At 50.1% G+C, this 12,643-nt stretch overlaps 1 protein-coding gene across 1 annotated transcript in view; it reads left to right on the top strand.

Moving 5' to 3' along the window:
• The window catches only part of LOC147430754 (fluoride export protein 1-like), a 99,100-nt gene that overhangs the window by 63,393 nt on the left and 23,064 nt on the right, over positions 1-12,643 (top strand). The gene's annotated exons all lie outside the window — the stretch shown is intronic.

Below are 12,643 nucleotides of genomic sequence, written 5' to 3'. Positions count from 1 at the left end.
TCAGAGACAGTCCCAGCCCTGTTCTTCGAGCTTCAGGGTGGGGGACGATCACAGCGAGTTGCAGTAGAGGCCCCGCAGGTAGCAAAGTGCTGTTTTCAGAGGATCCGAGTTGTGGGTATTTGTGGGAGGACTTGCGTCATAGACCTTGACCCAGCAGCTCTTGAGACTGGACACTGGAGGCTATGGGCTTGGGAGTGCTGTCCACTGGCACAAGTATAGTGGGATCCTAGTAAGTGGCTATGGAGGGACCCCTTCTTTTCTGCAGACCACCCAGGAGTCCCCTTCTTTCAGTACACTGTTCGGCTTGGACGTCATATACTTGCAGCACAGAGAGAGGCCCACCCCGCTGCAGCACGTCATTGGCAGGAGGAGGGCCTCACAGTCGAGTTCTTGGCAGCCTTTTTGCAGAGGTTGTGGGACTCCGGACAGCCGAGGCGCGTCACTTTGTTCCATTGGCTGGTTGCACACAGAGCTATAGCAGTAGGGAGCTGGCTTGTGCATAGTGGTCTTTCGGGCGCATGTGCAGCCTGTGACCAGTTGGTGGAGAGTCAGCGTCATTGTCTTTGGGAGTGTCCCTCGGCCCAGCAGGTGTGGCTACGAGTTCTTCGGCTGATGCCTACTCTCTCCACGACTAGACAATACACTTGGGGGGCAGCGGCTTGGTCCACTCTCACGGGCCCAGCACTTCAGTTTGAGCTATCCTCCACGAGCAGGATGATAGTGATACAGGGGGGGCGTCCTACACTCGAGCCTGCTACATAGCTTACTCCACAGGAGTGGTGCAGTGAGAGAGAGGAGTGTTGGGAGCTCATCAGTGGCCTGACACTGTGGTTCATCTGGCAGGCCCGCTGTTTCGGTATTTTTGAGGCCTGCTCTGTGCCGCCAACAGAGACATCAGGAAGAGACATCGTCATCTACTTTGAGACACATCAGGCCCCGTGGCAATCTATGCCTCACACTAGTGGATATAGATGGGAGACAGCGTGTAGACAAGAGACATGATCAGAGCACAGAGGGTGGGGCTCAGGAGGAGTGGCAGTGTTATTCAGGGAGGAGTTGCAGCCATTGATACATATAGCCCGCAGGGATGAGCAAGCTAAGTACATGTGGGTGAGATTGAGAGCAAAGACAGGCAGATATCTTTACATTGCTATTTGCTACTTTCCCCCGAGTACGTCAGTTTATGCACCACCCAGAGGACAGTTCCCCTTCTCTATTTTGGATGATGACTTCTGGGAGTTCTCTAGAGACGGTGACATTATCATTCTAGGGGATTTCAATGCTAGGACTGCCCATCATCTGACAATATTTTATGATACTTCAGAGGAGATGCTGAGAGAGTTGGATGTTGCAGAGACGGGCCTATCCAGACTATCACAAGATGGATAACACACTGAGTATGGACGACACTTGATAGACATGGGGACTGCACATGGATTGGCCATCTTGAATGGCCTACAGAGATTTCCCGCTGCGGGGGGTTTTACATGCTTTCCACACAGACATGGAGCCAACACAGTGGACTATGTCATGGCATAGCCGAGCCTCAGCTCTAGTATCCAGGATCTCACAGTTGGACCCTAACCTGTTGGTGTGGGAGTGGACCATGCTCTTGTGTCGTTGACCATCTCTTTTCAGTTTAGTGTAGTACACAGGCTACGGGCAGCAGCCCCTACTCGCTACACCTTCACGCGGGAGACGGACTCTGTATACATAGATGGGATCTACATACGCCTGTGCATAGAGGAGCCAGGGTGACCTCTGGAGGAGCTTACTACTATACTGACACATACACTACATGATGCAACAGCAGAGGCATACCCACATACCCAGCCTGAGCAAAGACGCCGTTCGGGGAGCATGGCCCAGAACACTTGGTATGATGAGGAATGCCGGGACACTAGAGCTAGACTTCAGAGGGAGGTGCTTTTGGGGGACATCACTCACAGACAGTCAGAGATTGACTTCCGACGCCTGGTACGGTGGAAGAAGAGGGCATTTTTGGCTGGCCTAGAACAGGATCTATACCAGCTATTCTTGAGTCAGGACTCACGTGAGGCATGGCGGCTCTTTCATGAGCACTCCCCCCCCTGCTATCACCTCTACAGAGGCGTGGGGCAGTATGCATCATCTCTGTACACAGTTCCTGAGCAGTCCCCCCTTTTCGACCCCCCCGATCCATGCCCACACACGTGCTTTTTTCACCGTTGAGATGGTGAGGAAGGCCTTTGACAGGATGAGGACCGGGAGAGCATATGATCATGATGGCTTAGTGGCTGAGCATTTCACGCATGCCAAAGATTTACTAGGAGAGCTTCTAGCAGTTATGTTTAACCATGCCATGTGTGAGGGCTTGCCTGATACTTGGAGTCTATCTACTATTGTACCTATCTGTCAAGTCGGGAGACCCTATGGAGCCTGGGAATTATCGCACTATCATGATTGGACACACATTGGCACGGTTGTACGCCTCTATTCTTGAGCAGCAGCTGAGGAGATGGGCAGAGGAGGGGATACGCGCAGCTGGGAGGGTAGGTTTCAGGAGGAGTTTTTCTACTCTTGACCATATCTTGACACTCAGAGCCATCATTGAGGAGGGCAGATCGCGTGGGAGACAGATCTATTGTAGCTTTGTGGATTTCCGCAAAGCATTTGACACAGTGCCCAGAGCTAGATTGATGTGCAGATTACAGCAGATGGGAGTACCCACAGAGCTCATTTGGGGGGTCATGGCATTATACAGGTCAGTAGTGGGGCATGTATGCACCCTAGAGGGTCTATCCACACCGGTTCACTCCACTATTGGGGTGAAACAGGGCTGCCAGCTCTCTCCTTCTCTATTTGGTATGTATGTGGATGAGGTTTTTGACTACATTGAGAGAGATTGTGATAGAGGTGCACAGCTGGCAGGGACATGGATTCCACTATTGTTATATACTGATGATATTGTGTTGATCTCCGACTCTCCGGAGGGGATGCAACGTCACTTGGATGCTTTGCATAGGTTTGCCCAGGAAAGTGGTTTGTCCGTCAACCTTGGTAAAACCAAGGTCATGGTATTTAATACCACCCCACAGTGGATCAGGTCGTCAGCGCCCCATTCACATACGGCCAGGAGAAGGTGGAGTATACAAATGCTTACACTTACCTTGGAGTGGTTTTTAGTGGGCCAGCATTTTTATTGAGGAGGGCAACAGAGACTAGATTGACGAGAGCCCATGCAGCATTGGGTAGATTGGAAAGGATGTGTTCACAGGTTCAGTTTCAAGAGCCTCAGACAAAGCTCTAGCTCTTTGACACTTTGGTGGCTTCTGCATTGCTTTATGGAGCTGAGATTTGGGGACCTTCACTGGATCATCACGGGAGGACAGGCCGCAGTGATGGATGGGGGGACATGGAGAAGCCTCGGTCTCTATGATCTCGCGGCTCATTAGAGCCAAGGCTTCAGTACCACGTGCTATTGTACGAGCAGAGCTAGCTGCCCCCCCACTAGTGGTTGAGGCGCTCACAATATCTGTCTCCTTCATACACCGCATGTGGGAACTTCCCAGAGACAAATATGCACGCCTTGCACTTGAGTCCTCTCGAGAGTTAGCCATGCAGGGAGATACAGCATGCTGGTATGTGACATCATGGTTTCAGGCGCATGGGTTAGCATAGACAGATTGCCTCCCTTCCAATACTCACTGGTTGCGCCCTCTCTGACTCTTACACAGTCCAAGATCACCAGGCTCATTCACGAGGACTTGACTCAGCTAGACACCAAGAGGACATGGATACAACCAGCACAAGAGCTGGGCACGAAGATGGCTTTCTATAGAGAGTCTCCTCCAGCTTACGGAGGATGGTTTTGTGACGAGGCCCAGATACATGGACACCCACTTGTCTGATGGGATACAATGTGCTATTGGCCAGATACGCACATCTTCACACCAGCTGCGGATCGAGACTGGGAGATACAGCGGAGTACCAACAGAGGCCAGGACATGCCCCCTGTGTGACATCGAGCCTGAGACAGAGTTGCACTACCCATGCCACTGCCCCGTCTACTACGAGATACGAGGCTGCTTCCATTGCTTGTTCAGAGAGGGCTTTGGACCATTCTCTAGAGTCATGCGGTACGAGGATCAGAGATGCCTGGGTTTGGTTTTGCTCGAGCTGTGCAGACACAGAGAGAGCCTGATGAGAGGAGAGGCTAGCCAGTCTCAGAGACAGATCACAGACTTCTTTAGAGCTTCCACTGGACACCCGAAGGAGGTACTACCACAGCAGAGCTCGTCGCCTTACACCAGAGGCACACTGATCGACCAAGCGACTGAGCTGGGGAGATCTAGACGCCCACGACTGCGGAGGACTACACAGCATCGACGAAGGCTGCATCAGAGGATTGTGATCACTTTGGCTCAACATGCACAACGCCCGGTCAGACTACTGACCATGGAGGAGATTGATGAGATCCGCCAGCGACCGATGCTGGATCTCCTGTGGTCTAGCTATCCCAGCTAGCTGTTTAGCTGCTTAGTTCACACCTAGCAGTTTAGGATTCCATAGTATTTTATTTTGTCATTTTGTCATTCTGTCATTTTGTCATCTTGTTACTCTGACTTTGTATCAGATCCACCACATTGTAACTTTTTGGTCTCATAGGTCACTTTGGCCTTTTGAAGACGTTGATATAACATTTCATCTCTCTCTCTCTCTCTCTCTCTCTCTCTCTCTCTCTCTCTCTCTCTCTCTCTCTCTCAGTTCTTGACTGGCTACAAGTCACGGCTCTAGAGTTCTCACAGGGGACTTGGGGCTGATACAGACACTTTGGCCTCTAGCCAAGTTTAGTGTGACGTCACCGGATGCCGCATGATGTAGGCACATTGTGGTTCACTTTTTTACGGCCACTCAGAACCCTCCTTGCTATGTATTTGTGCATGAGGATTCTTAGACAGAGGATGTAGTCTTATGGACCGCACGCTTTGCTTGGGCCTAGGTGGGCCAGTCACTTCAGACGTGCCTATCTAGAGGTCGCTCGGATGCAGATTACTCCCATCCAAGCAGGCCTCGAAGATAGTGAGGTTGGCGGCGGTTGCAGCATCGGTCTTTTGTCAGTGATCCCATGAGGATTATCTCATGGAATGTGTAGGGTTTAGGCGGGCCCCAGTTTCAGCATCAGACGGGTCGCTCGTGCTAGGAGCTACAGGGATTCTTTGTGGGTGGTATGATTGATGTTTTTATGCTTCAGGAGCACCATCTGTGTGAGCCACATTCGATGATGTGGTCAGATCTGCGTGGCTGTTATGAGACTTTTTGGTCAACTTCTTTTGGGTTTGGAGGCATTCAAGGAGGTGTATGTATGAATACTGTGGACTCATGGCAGCATGCCATTGTGGGCAAAGGTATTATTGTGCCAGGCAGGGCCTAGTGGATTACTATGCAGGCTCATGGTTGCCTCACTAGTTGAACTTATATGCGCCTAGTGTGGCTAGTGCACGAGCTGAGTTTTGGTCGCATATTGTAGACTCGTTGTCGCATGCAGACCAGTGGTGTGTCGAGAGAGACTTCAACATGTTGGAGGATCCCTCAGATAGGATTGGAGGTAGCCATGCTACTATGCACAGGGCTGAGTTGGATGCTTGGGAGCGCTTTATGTATGACCTTGAGGATTTCAAATGTTTGGCAGCATGCAGGTCTTGTGCGGCCCCCTGATAGCTTACCTTTTTCCTGCTCTGACCGCATAGATCGCTTCTACGCCAGCGACCGCATCTGTGACATGGGAGGATCTGTTTGCATTTTAGCAGGGACCAAATTCTCAGATCATGCGCCAGTGATTCTTACTGTGATAGATAGTTAGAGGAGTGGGAGTACAATGCTACGCATCACGGAGAGAATTCTTTTGGATACAGAACTCAGAGAGCGGGTGGTGACACTCTGAACCAAGAGCTTGGGCACTTAGGGAACCCCTGCTACTAGAGTGGCCACTGGACTCGCTGAGCTTAGTCGCTTCTTTCTCCAGGAGGCTGTAGCTCGCTTGGCTACAGCCAAGGAGGAGGAGAAGTGTGGTAGACGGGGCATTGCTTCCATACAGCGGATGCAGGAGTGCTACCCAGACAAATGCTTGGTTTGAGGAGCAGATGCAGCAACCTGGACAGGAGCTGATTACCATTGAGGAGAGACGTCATGAGTTTGCCTTTCATCGATAGGCATCTGAGTGGACTCAGGTGGGCGACAAAGTTATTGGAGAGTTCTTTTAGACTATGGAGCCTTGCCATGCACGCACCAGTGTTAACCAGTTGAGGAGACCGGATGGGTCCAGTTGCTTCAGAGCCTGAGGATATGCGTGCAGTTGCTACCGACTTTTACAGAGAGTTGCTTTCGGCTGAGAGCCACAGTCAGAGCGTTGGGATGCACGCAGAGAGCAGGTTTGGGCATAGATGCCTTGCCTAGTTACTCCAAGGGAGGATGGTTCAACTTCCAGCTTCTTCTTGGAGTACTGGGAGGTTCTTGGTTCGGACCTTTGCAGCGCTTACCAGCACATCTTGCATACTGGTGAGATGCTTGACAGCATGAGCGAGAGGCTGATTTACCTTATCCCCAAGGAGGGTCGCTCCTTGGATGAGATTTAACTGTGGCGGCCCATAATCATTCTCAACTTAGCCTACAAAATGTTAGCAAAGGCTCTGAGTTTGAGGATTTATGCGCTTCTTCATAGCATTATTTGATGAGACCTAGACAGGATTTTGTCAAGGAGCGCAGTATCCTTGACAACATCTTTACCTTTTGGGAGGCTTTGGCCCTCGTGTGATACTTCTTCTCGATTTTGAGAAGGCTTACAACAGAGTTGATTGGGACTTCCTGGAGGGCACTTTGCGCAGGATGGGATTTTCAAATGCTTGGATCAGAGGAGTGTTAGCTATCTACAAGTGTACAGACAGGCAGGTGCTCTTGGCAAGGGGGAAAGGGGGACGCTTCATGCTCATGCGCTCAGCCAGGCAGGGTTGGCCTCTTGTCCCCTTTCTCTTTCTCTTCTATGCTGAGGCAATGAGCAGACTTTTTACTTCAGAGGAGGTTGGTTTGTGCGGTCTAGAGCTCCCTGTTAGGAGAGATGAGTTGATAGAGGTTGAGTTTGCTAACGACTGGAGCTTGTACTTGAAGGGCCATGAGGCCAATTTGGACAGGTGTGAGTAGGCTCTTGATGTGTTTTGTTGTGCATCAGGGGCAGTGATCAATTGGAGGAAGACAGTGGCTTTTTGGGTTGACAGTGCTCCTACGCCTGATTGGTCGCCGGGAGAGGGCTTCAGGTGGATCCCCCCAGGGCCTTGTACGCTATCTGGGTTGCCAGGTTGGCTTAGACTTGTCTCCAAAGCAACAGACTCCCCCCTTCTCCTCTCCATCAGGAGGAAACTACTTCATTGGAGCTCGGCATGCCTCTCTCTAGTTGGCAGAGTTGTAGTGGAAAACCAGGTGCTTTTGGCTACTATGTGGTACATTACGTCTTGCTGGATCTTTTCCAGCTCCTGCATCAGCTAGCTTGAGAGGCTGATCATGAATTTTCTGTGGTCAGGGCGTGACACCCAGTCAGCCCGGGCCAAAGTGTCCTAATGGAAGGTCATCGACTTAGCACGGTAGAGCAGAGCCCTCCTTGAGAAGCTTGTGGTCAGAGGACTTCTTCCAGGGGAGGAGCCCTGGAAGGAGTTGTTACTACATCAGATTTGTGCTCGCGTCCCCATACGGGTGGCTCTTGGAGTCTATCCATCAGATGGATTTTTACAAAGATGCACGGTGTTGCCCTACGCAGGAGTTAGGAGGACCGGTTTGCTGTGAGCCTGCTCAGGTCCTTGGAGTAGCCGAGGAGGGGCCTGGAGCAGCACCCCTCCCATGGAAGGCTTGAGGCAACATCTTGTTTGGAACCCCACGGTTAGCACACAGAGAGGTCACTGGGTTGGTAGCAGGCCTCATGTTTTTTGGGGTCCCATGGCAAAGGGTCCAACCTACACTCTCGGTGACTGGCTACAATTTTCAAGCCTTCTCGAGGAGGTATAGAGCATCCGGCGAGGCATGAGGGGGGCGTAGAGCATGTTTCAGTATATTACAGAGACTATATGTGCTGAGTGACATACCACTCTTGAGGCAGAAACTTCCAGATGGATGGGGGCCTTCACTCGCTTGGAGGTCCTCATTGCAGCTAGGGCTTGCTCGGAGTCAGTACCCCACATGTTCTTCGAGGTTCAGGGAGAGGGTCGTCTGCACAGAGTCTCAGTTGAGGCGCCACAAGTTGCGGAGTGCTGTTTGCAAAGGATCCTTGTTGTGGGCATCTGTGAGAGGACTTGTGTCATAGATCCTGACTTAGCAGATCTTGAGGCAGGACACTAGCGGCTTTGGGCTTGGGAGAGCCGTCCTCTAGTAAAAGTGCACCCAGGTGAGTGGTTTTGGCGAGATTCTTTCTCCTCAGATGATCACCAGGGACACCTTTTTTCCAATACACAGCTCGCTTGGGAGCTGCAACACTTCATTGGCATGAGGAGGGTCTCACAGTCGAGTTCTTGCCAGGTTCTGGGAGTGGTTGTGGGACAACAGACAATTGAGGCGGGGACAATTGAGGCGGGTTACTATGTTTCAGTGGCTAGTTGCACACAGGGCCACAACAGTCGGGAGCTGGTTGGTACACATTGGCTTCTTGGCAGCATGTGCAACCTGTGGCCATCCAATGGAGAGTCAACGTCACTGTTTGTGGGACTGCCCCTTGGTACAGCAGTTCTGGCTTTCAGGTCCTTCGACCGATTCCAACCCTTTCCACAGCTCGACAGTACACTTGGGGCGCTGCAGCCTGGTCCACTCTCACGGACCCTGCCCTCCATTTTGTGTTAGCTTCTATGAGCAGGATGATAATGATTCAGGGGGCCCAAGGAGTGGTGCAGTGATAGAGAGTGGTGTTGGAGCTCATCTACGGCCTGGCACTTTGGTTCATGTGGCGGGCCCGCTGCTTTCGTATCTTCGAGGCTCGCCTTGTCCCACCGGCAGAGACTATTTGTGACATTTGGCTGGAGCTGGACTATACTATTCACTCAGAGGTCAGTTTGAGAGACTCTAGGGCAGCTCCGACCACATGCGGGACCGCCGAGAGGCTTTCTGGCGACTTTGGCGTCCAAGGCCTTTCTTCACCTTTGTTCAGGGCGTGCCTAGATGGTACTATTGGCGACCAGTGTGGCTCTTTCCTCCTCCCATTTCGTGATCTAGCCCTCATTGTACATACTTTTTTACCTCACCGGGAGAGTCTCCCCATGTTCGTGTTGTAGCCCTCTCTCGCAGAGGTGGTTTTGTGGCCTTTGGGCAGTTTATTAACTAATGGAAAGGATCTTTTCTTGCAAAAAGAAACAACACCACTCAACAATGAAATAACAACTTAAAGCACAACAACAAACTTGAAACTGACTGGAACTCGACAAACTCATAGAACCATATATACTGGCAACACGCTCATCTCCAAGCCCAGGACTCAAGGGTACAATGGGGATGTCGAGACTCCAATGTGCAGGGATGGTGCAGATGTGCGGTGCTCAACTCCAGACTCAGGACGCTAGACCATATAAAGTGGACGATCATATGATATACCACGCTGGAACCAACCACATATATATGTATCATAAAGAGCCACCAACGGCTAGCAAAATCTGGCCATGGTGTCCACTAGACCACCACCCGTATCACTGCCCAGGCGAGAGTCCGTCCAGTGTGAACTCTAGACCAATTGTAACTAACTCCCATCTTGTGCCAATGACACTCTAGCCTTGCTACTGGTTGCCGCCACAAGACCACTCACTCTCTTGGTGAGAGAGAACACTGGAAATAGAGGGAACACTGAAACTACCAGGAAGAGATGCATCCCAATCCGAGTGAAGAAGGTGATGTGTGGAGAAGATATTGAGTTTCAAGGAGAGAGAGACCAATGATAGAATGTAGATATTTGCAGAAGATGATGAAGTATGGGCAGCCCTGCCACAATGCCATAATGTGTACAGAAAGAAGAAACTAAAGAAGGCCCAAGCTTGAACAAAATTTCAGGAAGCTAGTGTAAATGTAGCCAAAAAGACGAGATGGGGGTTCGGTGGGGAGGGGCGAGGGGGAGGTGAGTAGGGGCGAGGGGTGGTGAGAAGGTGGGTAGGGGACTAGGGGGTATGAGGGTGAGGGTGAGGAGAGGGTGGTTAGGATGAGACCAGCTAGGGGGATCGACAGATTCTATTGCTCAAAACTGCCAACCCCCAAGTGTTGAGCACCACAAGCCCTTGTGATCACTTCCCATCAGTCATAGTATCTTGCTGAAGACATGCTCCCAGAGACTGCAGTTCTTTTCTTAGGTCTTCCACAAGGTTCCCAAATTGTGAAATGGCACGCTGAATGTTAGTTGCAATAACCGAAGATTCCCGTCCTGTAGCCTGAATTACTGTAGGGCTTCTAGTTTGCAACAATGCGAGTCTTTATACAAGAGAAAGCTGGACACTAGAGCTATCATATTCAAAATCCTCATGTCGTAAGGCAACAATGCTAGAATTGTCAGGTCTGACCTCTTTTTCTATAGAGATAACAGAAAAATCTGCATAACTATACTCAAGGAGGTCAATGTAACTATTGACCAAGGAGAATTTAGGCACAGAAAGTAGTGTGCACATAAGATATCTGACCATCACAGGTGTTATAACCCTGATACTAACGTGGACATGTGGTAGCTCTTCTCGTAGTTCACAAGGTACTTCACAGAAAGCATAGAGAGCATTTGGTGGAGGAAGCTGAAGCTGACCTGTTCCAAGTTTTGAAAGAAATATGCCCTCTATGGTATGCCGATTCTAGAAGGAAGGATCTGATAGCCGTACACTCACTGGTCTTCGCAGAAGTTTTACAAACCAATGTCTTTCAAAATCATCAGTGCTTGACTCTTTTGTAACTTTGAAGGAGGCTACTCTTATCTTCTGTGACATAGACTATAGCAAATAAGATTGTGCGCTCTGCATCTGGTCTAGTAGTGTGGGGTGGGCATTAGATCGCCGAAGTTGTCTCCCTTTATTGGGTCTGGAGATGGAACTGTTGAAGATATCGCTATAGGTGAAGAGGTTTCAGCGTCTAGGAGCAGAGAGACATCATGAGCTGGCTCATCAATCTTGAAATCAGCATCTTTTTGTTGTAACCCGCCTTGAGAAAGCTTGGTGATGGATAGTTCACCAGACATAGAGGAGAGCTTTGGCTTGGTCGGAGAGTCAAACACAGATGGGGCTGAGGTTAAGGTGTGGGTGAACTCCTGTAAAGGAGATTTCTTTCCCCTTTTATGATTCTTTATAGGCTCACCAAGTCCGAAGGCTTCCACCAAGGGCGCATACTTATTAGCCTCTGTGACCTCCACACTTGCTGCTTGCTCAGGTGGCTCACTGGGCTCAAGTACTGTAGAAACTTTGGAAGAGAGTGTATCCTCAGGTAAAGATTGAATAGAGACCCCATAACAAGGCATAGACTTGGTAGCTTTTAACCACTCTAACAGCTCTTCTTCTGACCCGTGAGGTTGAGTAGGCTGTTCGAGTTCAGTGTTGGATTCCATTGACAAGGAACTATGTTGCACTACTAGATCCACGCCTGAATGGGTTTCATTGGGGAGCCATGAGTATGTATCCACATTGTGTCATTTCCCCAATCATGCAGTGCTTTAGTGTGCTTTAGCCATGGTCTACTGATGAGCAAAGGAAATCCTCCCTCAACGTGGGGAATCGAACCACAACAAAATCCAAGCTGAAGGTGAAGTCTTGTACTTGCAGAGGCACCTTGTCCACTATGCCCAATGGGTAGATTATCCTTTGGTCGGCCAACGTAACTGTGAAGGGAGCGGTAATTGTAGACCTAAGGCCAACATAGTGAACTGAGGCATCAGGTTGATGCCAGATCCACCATCCACAATCACTCCTGAGAATTGCGGCCCCAAAATTGACACAGTGAGACGAGGGCTTCTATAATCCGTGAGAGGAGCAACGGGATAGGATATCATACAAGACTCTGATGGTTGCACTGGGAGGTACCCGCCATTGGGACCTGCTATGGGGGAAAGCGATTGAATAACTGCAAGGGTGTCCTAGAAAACCTGCATCTATCCAAAGCATGTTGTAGAGTGATACTTGCTTAAAGGTATTGTTCAAGATAGTTTCTGTTGTAGGTTTTTCTTTTTGGTTTAGAGCCTTCTGTGTTTCCTTGATTTGTTATAGGTTAGCAACTACTTCTGAGAAGGCCCCATCAATATTGGAGAGCAGAGACTCTGGCAGTAGTCATCCAATGTATCTTTCTAAGTCATTCTCAAGTGATGCCAAGCCGTGATGACATCTCTTTTATATTCATCTGATATCCAGGTTGACGTGAAAATTTTCTTGAATTTTAACCACATCGCAGGTGCTTTTGTGCATAACAACAGAGTAGACCACCATGTTTGTGCAGTTCCTTTCAAGTAAGATGCCGCCCTTTGCACCTTGGAGTGTTTTGTGATTTGTTGCTAGTACCTAGTTCTACACCCACTATTGGGCACTGGCGATGTTAGTGGGGATGTCGTTGATGAGCGTGCGGCGGTGTGTGCAAGTGAAGAGCACGCGAGGAAGTGCAGTGTGTGTGCAGAGAGGGGAGGCGAAGG

The sequence above is a fragment of the Adiantum capillus-veneris genome, chromosome 21, assembly GCF_014529385.1.
Source record: "Adiantum capillus-veneris isolate H3 chromosome 21, ASM1452938v2, whole genome shotgun sequence".
In the NCBI taxonomy this organism is placed as follows: domain Eukaryota; kingdom Viridiplantae; phylum Streptophyta; class Polypodiopsida; order Polypodiales; family Pteridaceae; genus Adiantum; species Adiantum capillus-veneris.
Note: the sequence above shows the minus strand (reverse complement) of the source record. Positions and strands in the feature narration are given on the sequence as shown.